Source organism: Nomascus leucogenys, chromosome 2, assembly GCF_006542625.1.
Source record: "Nomascus leucogenys isolate Asia chromosome 2, Asia_NLE_v1, whole genome shotgun sequence".
Classification (NCBI taxonomy): domain Eukaryota; kingdom Metazoa; phylum Chordata; class Mammalia; order Primates; family Hylobatidae; genus Nomascus; species Nomascus leucogenys.
The window spans coordinates 79,128,106-79,149,812 of NC_044382.1; the positions used below are offsets into that span (position 1 = coordinate 79,128,106).

Genomic DNA, 21,707 nt, shown 5'->3' on the forward strand with positions numbered 1-21,707 from the left:
CTTTATGGAAAAAAAAATTGTTGACCCTTGGTCTAGATCAGCACTGACAATGCAGTGCTTCAGATGCCTCTGATAAAATTAATGAATAGAATAAAATAAAGGTTTGAGTAGGGCAAACTATATAATGCTCAAGCTAGCCACAATAGCTACAGAAATATTCAAATCAATGCAGCTCACTCAATTTAGTACAAAAAGTTTTTTCAAATATCCACTTGATTGCAATGCACTGTGCCTAGATCTGGGGAATAAGTCATAGAAATAATAGGCATCATTCCAATTTTAGAGATTCTAAGAGCTGGTATGGGAAAGAGACTAACACAAAACCTGCTGTGATTTTATGTCTGTCAGAGGGCAGAGGAGGGCACAGCTAATTATGTCAGGTAAGGAGACAGAAGCAGACGAGGGAGAGCATCACTGAATCTATGACATGGCACCTTGGCCTTGAATATCATTAACAGTGGCTTCCACTCATTGAGGATTTTCTACGTGCTTGGCACTGCATAAATGCTTATCGCATCCCATTCTTATGACAAACCCCTGTGATGGATGCATGTGTTAGAACAGGTTAAGTTATTCTGTAGCAACCACCAATCCTCATACCTCAGTGTCTTAAAACAACAAAGGTGTATTTCTTGTTTCTATAACATGGACAATGCACTTGGTAAGATGCAAGAGGATGGAGGTAAGGTTGCTCCATGAAGTTGGCACCTGGAATTCCAGGATGACGGATGCTCTGTTATCTAACGAAGCCACCATTGAAACACAAAACTCTTAGGTTTGCTGCTTCAGGGAAGGGGAGAATGGAAAATCAGGTACCAGCTCTTAACATCTGCAGCATGTACCATTTTTAATTGAGTTAAACAAGTCATGTGACCATGCCTAATTTCAAGGAGGCTTGAAGTGTACCAGGAGAAAACAGGAAAATATGGTATTCATGAGTAATGTCTACCATAATATTATTTACAAATGAGGACATACCGGTGCAGAAATGTTAGGTAACTTGCCCAAGTGAGTAAGAGTGGAGTCTAGACTCAAAACCCAGTCTCTCTGATCCTATCACTTGCTCCCTTAAACACGTGATGATCTAAAAGGCAGACAAGAGTGTCTCAGGAAGAGAAGGGAAAAGTTAAGACACCTTTAAGTAAATGGTTAAAGAAACAGAGAGTAAAGGCAGCAAGCCACTGAGAAATAACAGAAGACCACGTAGTTGCAACTGCAGCCTGGGAAGTGTGGCTCTATGAAGAATGGCAGTAGTCGTGTTGTGGTTTGAATAATTGTAAGGGAACATAAGGGTGGTTGACAGAAGAGGATACCCAGAACACATCTCCATAAAGGCTCTGTTGTAAAACTCCTACGAAATCCAATTACTTTCCATCTTCCCTCCCATTTCAAAGAATGCACTCCCGGCCATGTCTGGTGGCTCACGCCTGTAATCCCAGCACTTTGGGAGGCCGAGGTGGGTGAAACACCTGAGGTCAGGAGTTTGAAACCAGCCTGGCCAACATGGTGAAACCTTGTCTCTCCTGAAAATACAAAATTAGCCGAGCATGGTGGTGCATCCCTATAATTCCAGCTACTTGGGAGGCTGAGGCAGGAAAATCACTTGAACTCACGAGGCGGAGGTTGCAGTGAGCCAAGATCATGCCATTGTACTCCAACCTGGGCAACAGGAGCGAAACTTCATCTCAAAAAAAAAAAAAAAAAAAAAAAAAAAAAAAAAAAAAGAATGTACTCCCTAAAGTACATGGGGTCTACCTCTACTGGCAGTTCCTAAGTGGCTTGTTCTCTTCCTGGCCTCCAGGTCTTGATACACCCTATTTCCTCTAACTAAACATTCATCTTATTTCTTTACCTGGATAATTTCTCCTGGTCTTTAAGGGCTCGGTTTAGACATTGTCAATCCTGTGAGCCTGAGCAGAGTTTTACGCCCCACAGTGAATCTTCTAAAGACATTATATATTACTTTATCAATGGACAGATCGCACAGGATTTGAAATGCCTCCACTTGCATAAACTCCTCAGGGGCCCAGCCTGGGACTTTTCCATCCCTGACTCTTTAGCACCTCACAGAGTGCCTGGCACCTTGGAGATCCTCAATAAATATGTGTTGAGTGAATTACTGTATTTAGAAAAACAAAATCCTGTGGCTCAGTGCTTCTCTAACTTTGATGTGTTTAGGTATTATCTAGGGATAGTGTTAAATCAGATATTTTTTTTTTTTTTTTTTTTTTTTTTTTGGAGACAGGATTTCACTCCCATTGCCAAGGCTGGAGTGCAGTGGTGAAATCTCAGCTCACTGCAACCTCTGCCTCCTGGGCTCAAGTGATTCTCCTGCCTCAGCCTCCCAAATAGCTGGGACTACAGGAAAACGCCAGAGCATCCAGCTAATTTTTGTATTTTTAGTAGAGATGGGGTCTCACCATGTTGTCCAGGCTGGTCTCAAACTCCTGAGCTAAAGTGGTCTGTCTGCCTTGCCCTCCCAAAGTTTATGAGATTATAGGTGTGAGCCACTGTGCCCAGCCTAAATTCAGATTTTGACTCAGTAAGGCTGGGGTGGAGTCTGACTGTATATTTCCAACAAGCTCTTAGCTGCTGGTCCATGGACGCACTTTGATGAGCAAGATATTGCAGATGCTGTTGATCCAATCCACTACCCAGGTCCTCTAATCTCACCATTCCCACTAAAGCAAACCTGATCAGTAGCAACGACCAGCATCTGTAACTCTCTGCTTGAGGTCTTTCTCTGGCTGCTGGAGCATACTGGGTTTATGCAAAATGGAGGTGCCTTAGAGTTAATGCTCCCCGGGAGCAACCATCAACCAGTGACTGAAGCGTATTGTGAATAAATCCCTCAGCTCCCTTGTCCCTTGGCTGGAGTAGCCCTGAGACATTCTCCACTGTGTCTCCCTGAGTTTCTCAATGGAATTATGTTTCCATTGCCCACATTGGTGACCTGCTTGATAGTGCATTTGCCATTTGCTTTCCTGCCTTCTCTATCTAACTTCCATGCCTCTATTTGTGTTTCCTGGGGTCAGTACTTAAGTGAACCGCTTGTAATCACATCATTCTTTCAGGGGCTGCTTTCAGGGGAAACAAATTTAAGTCAGGTCCTTAAAACTTTAGCTATCTGATCCGTCTGTCCTCAGGCTTTCACCAGGTATCCATTCATTCATTTATTCATTCCACAAATGGGCAAGTAATGAAAGATCAGTCAAAACTTGAAGGTAGGGACTACTCTTTTCTGTGTTGCCATTTTCTAGCAGCAAAGGAAGCAAAAGCATGTCTCCTAAAAGTGTTGGTTAGTGAGGGAGGGAAGGAAGGAAGGAAAAAAGGAAGGGAGGGAGGAAGGAGCTAGCTAATCTGTCCTGACTCCTCGAACCCCACCTTGAGCAAGGTGGGTGGAGCTCTCCAAGCAGAGGTGAAGAGCATTTCCGAAGAGTAACAGTATTTGAGCTGTCAGACAGGTAAGTGCAAATTTCCTTTCTTCCAATTTCTCCCCAGGATACTTGAATTATCTGTGCCTCAGCGTCCTCATCTTTAAAACCAGGCTGTCAATGGGACCTCTTTTTTTGGTAGAGTTATTGTAGAGATCAAATGAGATCATAAATATTGGCTCCCCAAAACATGCCTGACCATTGCACTCAGAAAGTAGCAGATCCCATTACTATCAATGTTTACATTGACTTCCTCCATTAAGACTGCTCCTGTGCTAAAGCCTTTAAGACTGTCTGAAATAGAGTCTAGAACAGAGACAGGTGGCAGATCTAGATGCACACTCCCCAAAAGGAAGCTTCCCTTCCTTCCTCTTTAATGTGAATGGCTTTGCCTATAGCAGCAGAAGTTCTGCCTCAGTTCAAATCCTTGCTCTGCTACTGGTAACTTCGGACAATTACTTAACTTCTCTGAGCCTCAGTTTACTGAATTTGTACAACAGGGATAATAATGGTGCCTTATAATACTAATGTGATTGTGATGTTTAAATGGCATAATGCATACAAAGTGCCTGATAAATAGTAAGGTCACAATAAATGTTTGCTGTTGTTATTATTATCATTACCATTATTACTACTAGACCCAGGGAAGCTACAGGGCTTTCAGGCAGTCCTGCCAGCGTTTGCTGCTAAATGTATTCAAGAATACAAGCTTGACTACTTTTCCTCGACTGCCAGCTTTAAATGAGCTCTTCATTTTGAAAGGATACATTTGATAAGTTTGTGCATTTGCATGCTGCCAAAAGCCCCCTGTGGCTTCTATAAGTCCAGATTATTCTGTTTATTCCTTCAGTCACAGCTGTCGTTTATCGTGCAGAGGCAGCTCATTTATTATGTCTTGGGCATCCCAGGCGCCTGCTCAGGGTAGCCTTGTAAACTATATCTGCCTGCCTCTGTCACCGAGTGAAATGTTGACAGTGGCACCCACAGTACTGGTCACCAGCAAAGGGGCCTGAGAAAATGTCGGGCTGAGAAGTTCCTGGGAAGAGCCCCTTCTTTTCTTCCTGCCAAGCACCACAAACAATGAGAGCCGACTGTTTCGCCATCGTTTTTTCTGAATTGGTACCAACAGCTGCTTTCATCCTTCTACAAGACAAACACTGTCATTTCCCTGTTTTATTATTAACACATTCTGGCATAATTGCTTGGGCTCTCAACTGTGACCTGTTAGAGATTCACTCAGCCGTGGAATTTTCAAGGGGAATACAGCAATGTGGTTAAAGACTGCAATATGCATTTTTCCCAACCAAATCTATTTGCCTGTAAGCCCCCAAGTCAAATCTCTTGTTGAATTTGTTCAAACATAAATTAATAGTTGAATTTACATAGATTTAATGTCTTATAATCTTTCTGGTCTGGGAATCTATATTCAAGACTAGATGCATGAGCTCAGATGTACCGTGTTTAATGGCAAAAATAATTTTAAGCCCTCTGAAGCCCAATCCTCTTGCACATTACTAAATCAAAGCAGCCAATCCTTTCTAATAAGACCACACAAAACCTGCTGCTGCCAGCTAGTAAATACACATTTAGGATGTGGGCCATGTGAATGGGTCTATTTTTATAAAAAAATAAAGCACAAACAGGCTGGGTGAGGTGGCTCACGCCTGTAATCCCAGCACTTTGGGAGGCCAAGGTGGGTGGATCACGAGGTCAGATGATCGAGACCATCCTGGCTAACACAGTGAAACCCTGTCTTTACTAAAAAATACAAAAAAAAATTAGCTGGGTGTGGTCGCGGACGCCTGTAGTCCCAGCTACTCGGGAGGCTGAGGCAGGAGAATGGCGTGAGCCCGGGAGGCAGAACTTGCAGTGTACCGAGATAGCACCACTGCACTCCAGCCTGGGGGACAGAGCGAGACTCCATCTCAAAAATAAATAAATAAATAAATAAATAAAGCACAAACAGCTTTCACATCCCAGCCCACAATGACCCAGACATTGTTCATTTTTTTACATATTTTTGGAAACCAACTTTTGCTCTGTTACCCACACTGCAGTGCAGTGGCCCAATCATAGCTCACTGCATCCTCAACTTTCTGGGCTTAAGTGATCTTCCCACCTCAGGAGCTAGGACTGCAAGTGTGTACCACCACTCCTGGCTAATCACTTTTTAAATTATTTCTAGAGGTGGGGTCTTGCTATGTTGCCCAGGCTGGTCTCAAACTCCTAGCCTCAAGCAATCCTTCTGCCTCAGCTTCCTAAAGTGTTGGAATTATAGGTGTAAGCCACTGTGCCCAGCCACACAGTTCATTTTTGAGGCTTATTGAAAATGCTTAAGATAAACATCCCTTTAATCATATCTACATAAATGTAATTTGAATTGACTGCATTCATGCATGCTACCAAGACTCACCGGGTCCCCAGAATACCACTGGCCTGGGAACTGGACATCCAGCAGTAAACAAACCAATGAAGTTCCTGCTTTCATGGAGCTGACATTCCAAAAAGGGACTGATAAGAAAATAAACATAAATAAACGTGTAACATGTCAGGTGGCAATAAGTGCTCAATAAGCACAGTGGAACAAGGGTTAACTTTTGCTCCTACAAGAAAGCATGACGGCAATACAGCCTATTGTAAAAGGTGATCAGGAGCTGAAAGACAGGGGCAGAGAGCCATGCTGATATCCAGATACCACAGACTGTTATCAACATGATGTGGCTGTTCCTCCCAAGAGGTGGGGCCTATTTCCCCATCTCCTCGAATCTGGGTTTGCTACTGATCAAAGCAATGTCACATAAAGTAAGCATGACCAATAGAATGTAGGAGAATGGTGTGGTGCCAGTCTCTGACCCTGGGCCCTAAATGGCCTTGCAGTTCCTGCTTTTGTTCACTATCTTGGAACCCCAGGACCACCATGATGCAAAGAGACTGAGGTGCCCCAGTGAACAGCCAGGACAGTGGCCAGTCAAGTGAGTGAGGCACCATGGACTGTGGGAGGACTGCAGCTGCATGAATGAACCCAGGTGAATAGAGCAGAAGAATCACTCCACAGAAACACGAGGAATAATATATCAGTGTTGTTCTCAATCGTAAAGTTTTGGGACATTTTGTTATGCAGCACTAGCTAGCTGCAACATCAAGATAAAGAGTGTTCCCAGAAAAGAGAATAGTAACGTCAAGACTCTGAGGCACCTGTATTTGGGAAAGGGAGATTCAGCAAATCACAAAGTGGCCAGTGTGGCTGAAAGAAAATGTGCATGAATGCATGAATCCTCAACCACTCTGAACAATTTCTAAGGAATTCAGAGTGCCTACTCTATGAACTCTTACAAGCAGTGGTTACTTCTGTTTCCTACCATCCTCATACCCCAGAAGCTGCTATCAATTGAGGTATAGTTCTTGTTACCTCAGTTAATCCTCATGGCAGGATTTTCCCAGTTTAGAGATGAAGAAACTGCTAGTTTCTTTCCCAGGTAACCAAATCTACTCAGCTAGTGAGTGGGAGAACCAAAAATTGTTCTAATTCTAAAGCCCACGTTTTAATCACTATGCTTCCTTAGCTCCCAACCCTTATCCCCCACCTTATGCTCATTGGCTGGGGTAGTTTCTTCCAAACCCACTTTTTTCACTGCAGGCATTCTTGTAATAACAATGAGCCTAAGACACTCCTTGCTAGACCAACACTTCAATTAATGCCAATAGCTCAGCCTACCTGAATGTGATCTTTCACGTACAGCAAGTCTAGCTCAACCAGCTAGATGGTTTGAGTACACTCAAAATCACTGCTTTAGCCAAGTTAACCTAAATACCATGCTCCTACTGAATTGCCAGGATGCCTGTCTCCCTCTGCATTGAACCCACACAGCTACAAGCACGTTATGCCTCTCTCTCACGTTATTCCTGCCCTTAGTTTATCATCTGTACCTGCAAGGACTTTGTACTTTAACAAAGCTTGCATGCTCAAGCCATAGCTGCCGATAAAACCAAGAATTCTAAGAAGGTGCAATAATTTAAAGTAGATCCATAAAATTGGCTGGTCTGGGACTGACTAGTGGTGAAGGTTGAAGAGAGTTCTTTTTTTCTTTTTTTCTGTGTGTCATTGATGGAGAAATGGATTATACTCAGAAAACAAGGCTAGGGACAAACTATTATAGTTGACAACATATAAGCTTCATAGACATCCCAAGGAGGAATGCTGAGACTAACCAAGTTTAAGATATTGAAAATTATTTCAAAAAAGGGAATGTCCAATATTGCAGAAGATAACGTATGCCTTCTGGTATTGAAAAACCAGGCGGGCATGGATGAATAATTGAGGCATTTGAGAATCATGGGAATGTTCTTTGGGAATGTATCAGGCAATGTATTTAACAAAAACAGATTCCAAGCATATTTATACCCCACCCAGCTGAGAAAAGGATGTAAGGCTCATGGTATATTATTCCCTGTGCACTTCTATCCAGTTTACTGCCATGTTCCCCAAAGTCTACAGACTATTTGTAGAAAACTGCAAAAGACCACATCACGCAATGAGGTATGCATGGCTCCTGTTAGATTCATAAGTAGAAATAACAAATTCCAATGGAAAATACTCTGTTATTCATTCATCATTTCAACAAACCTTTCTTGAGCATTGATTTTTGGATCGGCTCCAAGTTGAGTGCTAGAAATACAGCATTGCCCCTGTTCTCGGGTAATTACTACCTAGTAAGAGGGACAGACCTGCTAATGATGATCATAGAGTGCTCTGAGTACTATGGGAGATATGAACAGGTGCTTTGCAACCACCCAGGAGGTTGGCTAGCCCATATTGCAGGAGAGACTCAGGAAAAGGGTTGGTCCGGAAGAGTTTTCTCAACTTAATGACACGTGGTGTGGGTCTTTTTTTTTTTTGAGACGGAATCTCACTCTGTTGCCGGGCTGGAGTGCACTGCACCATCTCGGCTCACTACAACCTCTGCCTCCCGGGTTCAAGTGATTCTCCTGCCTCAGCCTCCCGAGTAGCTGGGACTACAGGCACGTGCCACCACGCCCAGCTAATTTTTGTATTTTTAGTAGAGACAGGGTTTCACCATGTTGGCCAGGCTGGTCTCAATCTCTTGACCTCGTGATCTACCTGCCTTGGCCTCCCAAAGTGCTGGGATTACAGGCGTGAGAGCCATCACGCCTTGCCGGTGTGAGTCTTAAAGTAAAAGTTAGTCAGACAAAGAAAACAGGGACAGGCATCCCCCAAAGTGAAAAGCTTGCTTGAAGCTCAGAGTCGGGACATGTGCATTCACATATATGGAGAACATGGTAGTTACAGGAAAGAAGGCAGCAGATAAAATTAGAATGTCAGAGTGGCCAGGTAATACATTGCATTGTGTGTCAAGCCTGAGAGATAAGGCTTTGTTTGAATGGATGCCAAACATAAAAAAAAAGTGTATATTCAGAATGATAGGAAAATATTCAGCGAATAAACAATGTATTACAGGGAACCAGCCCCTTTCTCTTTCCCCCCTCCAACATTTGTAGTATGTTGGCTTTTGTCTTTGGTACCTATCACTCACTGCCAGATGGATGTTCCAACTCCAGACATCACAGCAACATTCAAAACAAGAAGGATGGATAGATGGAAGTGGCACTGGCCCTTCACATCTCTTTATCAAGAAGTCAAAAGCATTCTCAGCCCCCAACAAATGTGTGCTTACCTCTCAACATCCAGAACACGCCACAAAGTCCCTGCCTAGTTTGCAAAGATGGCTGGAAACATATTAAGCTTTTCCAGCCATAAGAAACAGAAAAACAAATTGTTTGTGAATGGTTTAGCCAGACAACTGTACCTGATGTGAGATTTAGAGCAGAATTTTCATTTTAGAAGATAAAAGGGAAGCACTACTGAAAGCTGTAGGGAAGCTACAGGTTTCCCGCCCCCAGAGGGTCCTGAGTATAATGATGTGGGGCGCGGAGGGAGCTGCTTGGAAATGCTCCTTCACGTAAGTGGAAGGCTTTTTGTTCGGAAACCGGAAGGCTGAGGGGGATTACTAACACGTTCGGTAAGAATAATCAAACCTGGAAAAATAATGCAAGGTCTTGATGGTACAAACATGGGCTTCTCTACCAATTGCTATAGTTTTATAGTAATATTCAAGTAGTACGTTGGAATTTACAACATAAATAATTACGCTTTGTCTTCTTCAGTCCTGTGGTAACCCGAGAGGTAGAGAAAACTAGATACTCAGGAGCTAGAAGCAATAAGGCATCCACCCGAAAGTGACACAGGTAGCAACTGTCAGAAACCAAATTCAAACCCAGGATATTTGGTACCATATCCCCAATACTGCACTATCTCTTTGAAAGAATACCAAACAAATGTAATGATGCCTACAGTGTGTGTGACACTTTAAACATATTTAGATGTTAAGAGTAAAAGTTCTGACCAGGACCGGTGGCTCATGCCTATAATCCCAACACTTTGGGAGGCTAAGGAGGGAGGATCACTTGAGCCCAGGAGTTTGAGACCAGCCTGGGCAACATAGTGAGACCCTGTCTCTACAAAAATACAAAAAATTAGCCATGTATGATGGCACACCTGTAGTCCCAGCTACTTGGGAGGCTATGGTGGGAGGGTCACCTGAGCCTGGCAGGTCAAAGCTACAGTGAGCCAAGATCGCGTCACTGCAGTCCAGCCTGGGTGACAGAGTGAGACCCTGTCACACACACACAAAAAAAAAAAAAAAGAAAAGAAAAGAAAAGAAAAGAAAAGATCTGAACTCTCGAAGTATGATAGATCTCCAAATTTGCCTAATCTTAAAAAGTTTTCAAGAGTAATTCTGACTACACAAATTTCAACCTCAGCATTGACACTAGTATCCAATGTTCCTGAAAGAGCGGGCTGCATTCTTTCTAAAGGCTGCTGTGAAATTGGCATAAAATGGTGCATCTAACATGCTCAGCACATTGTCAGGCACAGAGGAAGTGCTCAATAAATGTTTGTTGATTAAAGAAACTGAAAAATAGTAAGAATGGTAATGCTGTTTACTGTGTGCTAGACACTGTTCTAAGTCTTGACATGTATTAACTCATTTAAGCTCATTAGATAATTCATCATATTTTGCTCCATTTCAGAAAATGCTCTTTTCTCTTTTTAAAAGATGCTTTACCTAAGTAGATTTATTTTTTTGTAGAGATTTATTTTTCTACTACAATGAACAACTTTTCACTTAACATGAACAAGTCATCAGAATCACCAAACTCAGTGATCTTGAAAGTGTCTCTTAGTAACTAGACAATAAGAGTTTTCTAAATTTTTCTGATTTTCTTCAAACTAAATGTCTTGTTTTCATGGAAAAGTTATAGGACAAAGCACTAGTGTTACATTACTATTCTAGGATCTTATCGTAAAATACACGTTGTACACAAAAAATAACTCAAAGATTTTAAAGTGTGATAACCACAAACTAAGAAATATAAAAACTGATTGTCTATCTAAAGACAACCTAAAATACTGAAGAAAAATATTTCTAAAGAGTTATCTTGGGTGCAAAAACACACCTTTAGCCACTGCACTATACTGACTATCATGTATAAAAATGGGATGTTATTCTGTTTTAGGCACCATCTTAAATTTCTAAGACTGAGATCACCACCATGCATATATCCCTGCCAATTACAGGGCTCTAGAGATTCCTGGTCTGATGCTGGGTACCGATTCTGATGCTCCGTGTCCCACACCAAAGCTATCACCAGCTCATCAGCCAGAGTACACAATTCCAGACGGCAGGTAGAAGATGGAACATCCCTTTTCTAGATTGGCTTGCTCTCCTAAAAGACAAGACCCCCCTCATCTAGAAGCCTAGGGAGTCTGAATCAGAATAAGCCTAAGAAATAGTTCATTCAAATGTTTTCCGAGAGCAGAGAACAGAAGGAAAGGAAAGGAAGGGAAGGGAAGGGAGGGGAAGGAAGGGGAGGGGTGGGGAGGGGAGGGGAGGGGAGGGGTGGGGAGGGAAAGGCATTTGCTGAAGGCTACACAGCAAATAAGTGGCCCCTGTGGACCCAGAACCCAAGCCTCCTGGTGCCAAAGTTTTACATGACTCTCTGCTGACTTTCTCAAACTATTCTCCCCTTCATGTGTAATGATCCTTCCTTCAGCTGCATCAAAATCCAAAGATAGGGAAAGGCTACTTCATAGATGTGAAGGGCCCATCGGAGGAGATGATGGGAGAGTCATTTGGCCCAAGTCATACACTTCCAGTTGGCTCCGATTTGAGACCCCTCATGAGTCTTCCAAATGCGATGATGCACTTAGTTATATGCTAACATGACAGGCAGAAGAAAAGGTGCATTCCAGGGGAGGGACTAGGCTGAGGCAAGTGAAGCACCTAGGTTACAAAATCGAAAGAAGTCTGATCCTGAGAGTGAGAGCTCCCTTCAATGTTATACCCTAGGCACTTCACTTTCCTCATTATGGTTCCAGCCCTGGCACATCCTACAGCCTCACACTTGAGTCCTGCAACTGACCTTTGGTGTCTGACTAATGCACATATTTTAAAATAAATCTTCTAATCATCATGTAAACAGTACAATTCTATTGCATCACATTTTTATTAGTAAAAGCATTAAATGTAAGCAGTGGACAAATGCCACCATTTATAACCTTGTTTTGGCATGTCATGATTTTTTAATATAACAAAAGCCTCAGAAAATGCAAGTACCCTGAGCTTCTCAAAAATTGAGATGTCTTGAAGCACACAAATACTTCCTTTTCCCTCTAGAGTCTGCTTTGGACTTAGATTCCTCAACCCCTTGCTTCCCGTCCTCCTTCTTCAGTCCTAAAACAGCACTTTTCGCCACAACCCCGCACTTCCGAACTCCTAATTTCTACAGCCGCTTCCCCATCATCCTCCAAATCTGACCCCTTTCTCCCTCACCCCTCACCTCTTCTCAGGGATGTTTTCATAGCGGGTTCTGTTTTATGTGCTCCCTCCTCGCATCACAAAGAATTTCATCTCCAGGGTTTGTGGAGCTCGTGTAGGGACATCTATGGGGCTTCATGCATAATTAAAGACAATTCAGCTACACATGTTTTCTATTAGCAATTAAGCCTCTTTTAGGACTTTTTAAAACATACTTTGCAATTTGCCAAAATTCTGAGAGGCATTTAAGTAGGAAAAATTCATAAAAGCACAGAATGTCTGAGGTTTCTGGAAGGAGGCTTTAATGAAGAATGTCTCCCCAGAGGAGAATTTCCTGAAATGCTTTCTGCTCTGTACCACAAGTTTCTCCAGATGAGTAGGAGACTAAATCGCAAGTCTCCTCAAAAACAATGTCAATGGAATGCATTTTTTAAAAAATGGTCCCAGGTTACCATAACAACCAAGGTTCCAACATCGTGTTGACTAACTGCAAAGTGATATGATCAGGAAGACCAGAGCAGAGAACAAAAGTATCAGGTTGCTATAGCAACCGGATATACCGAAAATGGAGTTGTTTCAATAGGGAAGTTTTCAATGCAAAAGTACATGTAAAGCATCCTTCTAGGGTGAACGATCATCCAGGAAATTTTTACATTACCCAAGAGCTGTTCCATCATTTTGCTTGGTTGCCAAAGCTCTAAGACGCTGTATAACATACAGTCTGAAAACTTAGTGACTGTAAACAATAGCCATTTATTTATCTTATGAGTCTATGGGTTGGCTGGGAGGTTTTGCTGAACTGTGCCAAGTGCAGGTTATATTATCTGGGCTATGCTCATAGCATTTTAGCTAAGCTTGTTCTGACGTCTGCAGCTGGGAGCTGGCCACTATGAAGGATACGAACAGACACTTCTCAAAAGAAGACATTTATGCAGCCAACAGACACATGAAAAAATGCTCATCATCACTGGCCATCAGAGAAATGCAAATCGAAACCACAATGAGATATCATCTCACACCAGTTAGAATGGTGATCATTAAAAAATCAGGAAACAACAGGTGCTGGAGAGGATGTGGAGAAATAGGAACACTTTTACACTGTTGGTGGGACTGTAAACTAGTTCAGCCATTGTGGAAGACAGTGTGACGATTCCTCAGGGACCTAGAACTAGAAATACCATTTGACCCAGCCATCCCATTACTGGGTATATACCCAAAGGAATATAAATCATGCTGCTATAAAGACACATGTACATGTATGTTTATTACGGCACTATTCACAATAGCAAAGACTTGAAACCAACCCAAATGTCCAACAATGATAGACTGGATTAAGAAAATGTGGCACATATACACCATGGAATACTATGCAGCCATAAAAAAATGATGAGTTCATGTCCTTTGTAGGGACATGGATGAAGCTGGAAACCATCATTCTCAGCAAACTATTGCAAGGACAAAAAACCAAACACTGCATGTTCTCACTCATAGGTGGGAATTGAACAATGAGAACACTTGAACACAGGAAGGGGAACATCACACACCAGGGCCTGTTGTGGGGTCGGGGGAGGGAGAGGGATAGCATTAGGAGATATACCTAATGTAAATGACTAGTTAATGGGTACAGCACACCAACATGGCACATGTATACACATGTAAGGAACCTGCACGTTGTGCACATGTACACTAGAACTTAAGTATAATAAAAAATATATATATACAAAAGAATTTACTGAAAAAAAAGAAGGCATCATCTGCGATTACTTGACTTTGTTCCATGTAGTCTTTCATCCTCCATCAGGTTACCCTGGATGTGCTTTTATGGAGGAGCAAGGTTCCAAAAGAAAGCCTAATCTCAGGAGCCCCCTTGGTGCCTGGGCTCAGAACTGGTAAGTGATCACTTCCACCACCTTCTGTTCACTAAAGCAAGGCACGTAGCCAGCACAGATTTACAAGGTATAGAAATAGATACCATTTCTTGTTGAGAGAGGCTGCAACATCCCATTTTAAAGAATGTGGGCTGGGTGCAGTGGCTCATGCCTGTAATTCCAGCACTTTGGGAGGCTGAGGCAGTTGGATCACTTGAGCCCAGGAGTTTGAGACCAGTCTGGGCAACATGGCGAAACTCTGTCTCTCCAAAAATGACAAAAATTAGCTGGGCATGTTGGCATGTGCCTGTAGTCCCAGCTATCCTGGAGGCTGAAGCAGAAGGATCACTTGAACCCAGGAGGTTGAGGTTGCAGTAAGTTGTGACTGAGTCACTGCACTCCAGCCTGGGTGACAGAACAATACCCCGTCTCAAACAAAATACATAAATAAATAATGTAGATATTGGCAGAAGTGGAGAATTGGGGTCATTTTTGCAAACAATGTATCAAGATGCCAACATTTACATATAAAACAGCCTTGAAATCATACACATAAGTTGGACATGTAAAAATCAAACAATTCACCTACATATTAAAAGGCGTTTGGCTTCCAGAGAGCAACACAATATCAAAAAAGGCCAAAATACATCTCGTATGTTAGATACAGTTTTCAAGGATGTATTTTCAGGATTTTGTACTTGTTCTTTAATTTCATTCCCTTCCTTTAAAACTGAAAAGTCAAGCGACCACTTGAGCCCCAAAGGGCATATAATTGAGGCCGGAGATGAAATTGCCTGAAATGTTCATTCACCTACTGAATGGAGAGGGGAAGTTTAGGGAGGTGATTAAAAGTGTGGATTTCAAAGTCAGATGTCTTAGGTTCAAATTTTCTTTCACACTCTGACTGGTTATGTAAATTTGGGGAAGACCCTTGATGTCTATGGTGCTCAGAACCCTCACCTGTAAAATGAGACTAGAATAATACTCTATTTTATTGATCCTAAGATCTACGTTTAACTTTTTAATATAGCTGACATTTTGTGTACCACATCATTGATGCCATGTCACAGTCAAATATAAAATAGTTTTGTGTCCTACAACTGATGGCATATTAGGGTCACTGAATGTGGCAATGCCTTCCTCAGGGGATTGGGTTAATCTGTGTGGAGTGATTAGAATAATGTCTGTCCCCAGTAAGTGCTCAGTAAATGTGAATTAGGAGGAGGAGGAAAATACACCTTTGGCATACATGTTGAAGGGTTATAGAGATAGATATGCAAAGTATGCACATTCAAGTTGTACAGAGTTTAAATATTTGAAAGTGAAGCACAGTCTATGTCTACTCCAGGATTGCACTTGTCTGTTCTAATGCTGCTTACAAAGACATAGCCTAGACTGGGTAATTCATAAAGGAAAGAGCTTCAATTGTGACTCACAGTTCCACACGGCTGGGAAGGCCTCACAGTCATGGTGGAAGGCAAAGGAGGAGCACAGTCACGTCTTGCATGGTGGCAGGCAAGCAAGAGAGAACAGGTGTAGGGGAACTGCCCTTTATAAAACCATCAAATTTTGTGAAACTTATTCACTACCATGAGAATAGCATGGGAGAGACCTGGTCTCATGATTCAATTACCTCCCACCAGGTCCTTCCCACGACACCTGGGAATTATGGGAGCTACAATTCCAGATTTGGGTAGGGACACAGCAAAACCATATCAGGGATGTTGTCTTTTCTGGAGATGTGAAGAAAGCTGAACTTCCTTAATTATTGGTTAGTGCCAGCAGCAATTTTTCTTGACTTTATTTAACATCAACCCTGGGAGGACAATTTCATTTTCCCAAGTTACAAAAGAGAAAACAGAATCAGTGAGGTGGCATGGGGGTGGTTGGGGTGGGGGATGGGTGGGAATACCATACTTAGGGTCACAAACTCAATTAGTGGCAGAGAAAAGTTACACCCAAATATCTTTGACTCCAAATTGTTTTCAGTCATCTCCCTTGGGACATGACCTAGCAGAGAAGGGGAGCAATGGATGACGCTATTATTTTAGTGCTCAGATTATGCATTCAAAATGAGGAGGGATAGCGAATCAATGGTGATTCAGAACTTCTCTCTAGGAGGTGGTTGGAAGCAGCTATTTTGTTGTACTAAGGGCTGGAGACTTTGTCTGAAAATAATATTTGCACAGGAAGCACATTTAGATATTTTATTTTTATTTCAATTGCATTTTGTTTGGAGGAGATGCGGAAGTGTTGTTAAGTAGAGATGATGAGGGACAAACCACCCCTCTGGGCAACCAGTGCAGCCTAAAAAATGGTGCTTAATCCCCTCTACCTCTCAAATTCCCATGCGCTTACAAGGACTTTCCTACCTGATTTAGCTCCTGGGAGTCCCCATATGACTTTATCTGTATCTGCAGTCCTGTTCTGTGGCACAGACCCTGCCAATGATTATTTACTACATAAAATTTGCTGATGCCTACACAACCCCACAGAAATTCATTCCATATATAGAACTAATGTCCACAGAACAGATGTCCCTGAGCATTGCATACTGCAAAGGGATCTCCTTCCTTTGGTCATAGAAAGAATGTAGAGTGAGGCTGTCATTCTAAAGTGAGATGCAAGAAATTGTGTGGAATTCTGTGGTGCCAATTAGGCAGGAGGAATTCAGCACTTTATTCTACCTGCTCTTCTGCAAGTGCACACTGTCTTTCTGTAATTAACCTTTCAAGTGTCTCAACACTGCAGCTGCTGGTAGTGAGTCTCATTTACCTAAGCGACAGGTTTGTGTTGGAAATCACCCAGGTTTCTTGCAGATGCTCAGAGAATGAGTAGATGGAAAGAGGAAGAAAAGAAGAGAGGGAGAGAAGGAAAGAAGAAGGAAGGGACTGAACGGGCAACAGATTAAAACTTTTTGCCTCTGTTCATTTCTTATGTAGAATGTTTCATTTCCTCAAATAACAGATAGGACAAAATGATGCAGTGGTAATATTCTTCCTCTCAAGAACATCACTAAAATGTTCCATCTCTCTTGCGAGAGAATACTGTTCCTCCCACCTCTTTACAAATTCCTTTTTTAAAAATTTTTGGCCAAGAAAAATAAGTTTTATATGATAGACCTGTAGGACTTCCTTTATCTAATAATTAGCTCATACCCCTTGTATTGTTTGTAAAAACTCTTAACCATCTCTGTTTTTACTCCACAGACAGGTGTTCATGTCCTAAGCAAATCACTTACAAAGCAAGTCTTCTGTTGAGTGGTCTTACTCGTGCCTTGCATTTTAGGGTTCATAGTGAAGACCACTCTTCTCTACAAGATTGTAAAGATATGGCATATCATACAATGGGCAGCTGCATGGATCTCATGTCCACCTCTTTTGAGTAACATCATGCCATAAAAATGGGCAGACATGAGTCTTATTAATGTATATGTGATGTAGACAATTATTTTGCTGTCCTGTTTTGCTCTTTTCTATCACAACTAAGAAGCCAGTGCAAGGTTTTGGAACTTGATCTCTAATTTTCCTCTATCTGAACTTCTCCATCTAGATCGTCAGTAGTCTAAGGTGTGATTCACTTCTTACTTATATTCAATCTCCTGTCACTAGGCTGGTGTACAGAGCTTAGAAACTAAGAACTCTCAATAAATGTTGAAATTCATGTGCATCATTTTGCCTCCTCTCCCTCTTTATCTCTTACTTTGTGGTGTAGTCTATGCTGACTGTCCAAACTTACTGGACCATATTTTAGTTTTATCTTTTTTTTTTACTTTTATTTTGAGTTCAGGGGTACAAATGCAGATTTGTTACAAAGGTAAACGTGCATTATGCAGGTCTGTTGTACAGATTATTTCATCACCCATGTATTAAGCCCAGTACCCATTAGCTATTTTTCCTTATCCTTTCCCTCCTCCCACCCTCCAGCCTCTGAAAGGCCCCAGTGTGTGTCATTCCCCTCTATGTGTCCATGTGTTTTCATCATTTAGCTCCCACTTATGAGTGAGAACATGTGGTATCTGTTTTTCTGTCCTGTGTTATTTTGCTAGTGATAATGGCCTACAGCTCCATCCGTGTCCCTGCAAAGGACATGACCTCATTCTTTTCTATGGCTGCATAGTATTCCATGGTATATATGTACCACATTTTCTTTATGCAGTTTATCATTGATGGGCATTCAGGTTGATTCCATGTCTTTGCTATTGTGAATAGTGCTGCAATGAATATATGCATGCATGAGTCTTTATAATAGTATGTTTTATATTCCTTTGGGTATATACCCAGTAATGGGATTGTTGGGTCAAATGGTTTTTCTGTCTTTAGGTCTTTGAGGAATCATATGAATAAAAGCTCAACATCATTGATCATTGAGAAATGTAAATCAAAGCCACAATGAGATACTATCTGGAATGTATTTTAATTCAACCTCAAATTAACTTTACTGGTGGTCATGGTATGAACAGCCACATAATTAAGACTACAATCCTGCTGGGCATGGTGGCTCGTGCCTGTAATCCCAACACTTTGGGAGGCCGCTGCAGGCAGATCACCTGAGGTTGGGAGTTCGAGACCAACCTGACCAACATGGGGAAACCTCGTCTCCAAGAAAAATACAAAATCAGCCCGGTGTGGTGGCGCATGCCTGCGATCCCAGCTATTGGGGAGGCTGAAGCAGGAGAATCACTTGAACCTGGGAGGCAGAGGTTGCGGTGAGCCAAGATCACGCCATTGCACTTCAGCCCAGGCAACAAGAGTGAAACTCTGTCTCAAAAAAAAAAAAAAAAAAAAAAGACTTTTAAAAGACTACAATCCTAGCTGCTATCTCTGCTCCTAGGCCTTCCCAGTCCTGGCCTATGCCATAAATCATATCTGAACTACTCTGGCTGACTTCAAGTGTCTCCTTAACCTGGTCCTATGTACACTGTGTTTTACCCACCAGTCCCTAAATCCTCCATGACATCTACGTGCTTCACTGTGGCTTCTGCAGGATGCTTAGTCCTCCCTCTGGGCCTTTGCTCATGGTCTACCCATACCTAGCAAGCCTCCCTTCTACCCTCTATACCCTAAGCTTCTTGCTAAACATTAAGAGACCATTGGAAATTTTTTTTTGGATAGGCATTAAAGGTAACTAACATTTAAAAGCTGAGTCTAGTTTGAAAGATTTCCATCATCTCTTGCAAGGGTGGAAGATTTGGCTACACTGGGCATTCCCTCCTGTATGACATCTATTGGAGAGAGATGAACAATTGCTGGTTTCTTAAAGAGGGTCTATGCTGTCCGGCTCACCACAGTCCCCACCATGTAGACAGCACGTATGTGGACACTAGCCCCATTCACTCATTTATGTTACCTACCTAGCTTCTTACATATTTTAGTTGTGAACCTAATCGACTCCCTAAGATCTAATTTAAGGCCATTTCCTCCAGAAAGTGGATCCTGACAGTGTTTTAGTTGTTTCTCCAAGGCAGTAAGGGATGTTAATTACCAACACGAATGTCCTAATTTACTGGAGTTTACTAGTTACCCACGGCTTTGTGGTATCTGGAGGTTCATGACTGGCATCCAAACAACACTCTGTGTCCCCAGCCCATGCAATCAGCTAGGACGTTCCCCACAAGAGAAAGGTTGTATCAGATGCCCTTTGACATGCTTGCCAACTCAGCTTAATATGGTTCTGTGAGCATCTCACCTAGTGCAGTGGTGCAATCATAGCTCACTGCAGCCTCAAACTCCTGGGCTCAAGCACTCCTCCCACTGAACCTCCCAAGTATCTAGGACTATAGGTGCACACCACCACACCTAGCTAATTTTTAATTTTTTTTTTTTCAGTAGAGACAAGGTCTGACTATGTGCCCAGGCTGGTCTCAAACTCCTGGCTTCAAATGATTATCTCACCTCAGCCTCCCAAAGTGCTGGGTTTATAGGTGTAAACTACCATGCCCAGACTCATTTTCTCCTTATCACACATCCATGACAAGGCTGAGCATGGTCTCATTAGCTGAAAATGGATAGGACAGCAGGGAACAGACAGAAGCTATAATTCAACCAATGGAAGGGGTTGGGGAAGAAGATGTTGAGGATGATAGAAATGCTTAGATCCAGCTCTGGGTTACAGGAGAAAGTCAGACTTTCCCAGGAACTCTGGGAAGTATGGAGAGATTCATGGGATGAGCTCAGCACAGGACACCAGAGTGTCTTGGCATCAGGAGCATGAGAACAAAGTATGAGCCTCGACGGCAGGAATCATGGCAGGCAAGCATTTAGAAACTTTATTCTGCTCTTTGACCAAGTATTGGTTAAAAGGAAAGCAGTTGAAACTGTAACCAATGAAGGCATATGTTTCCAGAAATATCTCAAGAAAAAATATTGCAAGTAACAGTAGTAGCTCTTGGATCGGGCTCTAAAGCGAAGGTTGAAGAGATTCAACCAGTTAGCATGAAAGTTGGTGATAAAGTTCTTCTCCAACTTTGGTGCCAGAATATGCAGTGAAAGTTGGAGATAAAGTTCTTCTCCCAGAATATGCAGGCACCAAAGTGGTGCTAGGTGACAAGAATTATTTCTTATTTCGAGACGGTGACATTCTTGGGAAGTATGTAGACCAAAATAGATCACTATTGAAATAGCATCAACATGAGCTCGTGCATTCCACTGAAGTTCTGAAATCTTTCATCATGTAAATAATGCCTCCCTTTTATAATAAATGAATTATATCTAAACAAACAAACAAAAACTATACCAATAGTCCATGATGCATGGCAATGAAGATGATTCCAAAACAGAGGAAGGTGGGCAAGGATGCAGGCATCGGGCCAAGGTTCAGGTACAATTGTCTTATCCCTGGGATCAAAAATGGATGAGTAAGGCAAAGTAGGTCCTCATTTGATTGACAGCACCCAATATGTTATCATGGCAGAAATCTAGATGAGAAGAACAGGCAAGAATCCCACTGATTAAAGTTTAATGTGCCCCAATCACAGTGCCAAGCACCGTTGACAAAGTTATGACTACCCCATTTTACAGATGAGAAGACTAAGGCCCAGAGGACATTAAACAGCACATTAGAACTGGATCCACGAGGACATTAAACAGCACATTAGAACTGGATCCACGAGTTGAACCAGCTCTGTCTGACTCCAGTGTGTCTTTCTCCAAATGCTCTGAGTTGGAAGAAATTGGGTTGAATTTGGACTTGGGGAATGCAGCCCTGAGATAGAAATTTAATGGCTGAATAATGGGCATGTGCTGTTTTACCCACTCAAAGCTTATTAATCTTTTTGTCCATTTTTAGCCCATATACTTCAGGTAGAACTCCATCAGCAACTCCAGATGGTAGAACACATGATGTAGCCTATCCAGACTATTTCATCACCCTGGCCACAGAATGATTCATTTCAGGATGAGCATGTGACCTAAATCAGTCCAACTAGGGTGAATTTTGACTTTTATAGGAGCCAGAAGGAGAAAACAAAAACAAAAATGAAAAAAGCAAGCTTCTTTTCCCTTTTCCCT

At 42.1% G+C, this 21,707-nt stretch overlaps 1 protein-coding gene and 1 pseudogene across 1 annotated transcript in view; one reads left to right on the forward strand and one right to left on the reverse strand.

Annotated features, from left to right (window-relative positions):
- Positions 1-21,707, reverse strand: part of HS3ST4 (heparan sulfate-glucosamine 3-sulfotransferase 4) — a 451,904-nt gene that overhangs the window by 60,932 nt on the left and 369,265 nt on the right. The window lies entirely within an intron of this gene.
- Positions 20,422-20,821, forward strand: LOC105739376 (annotated as a pseudogene).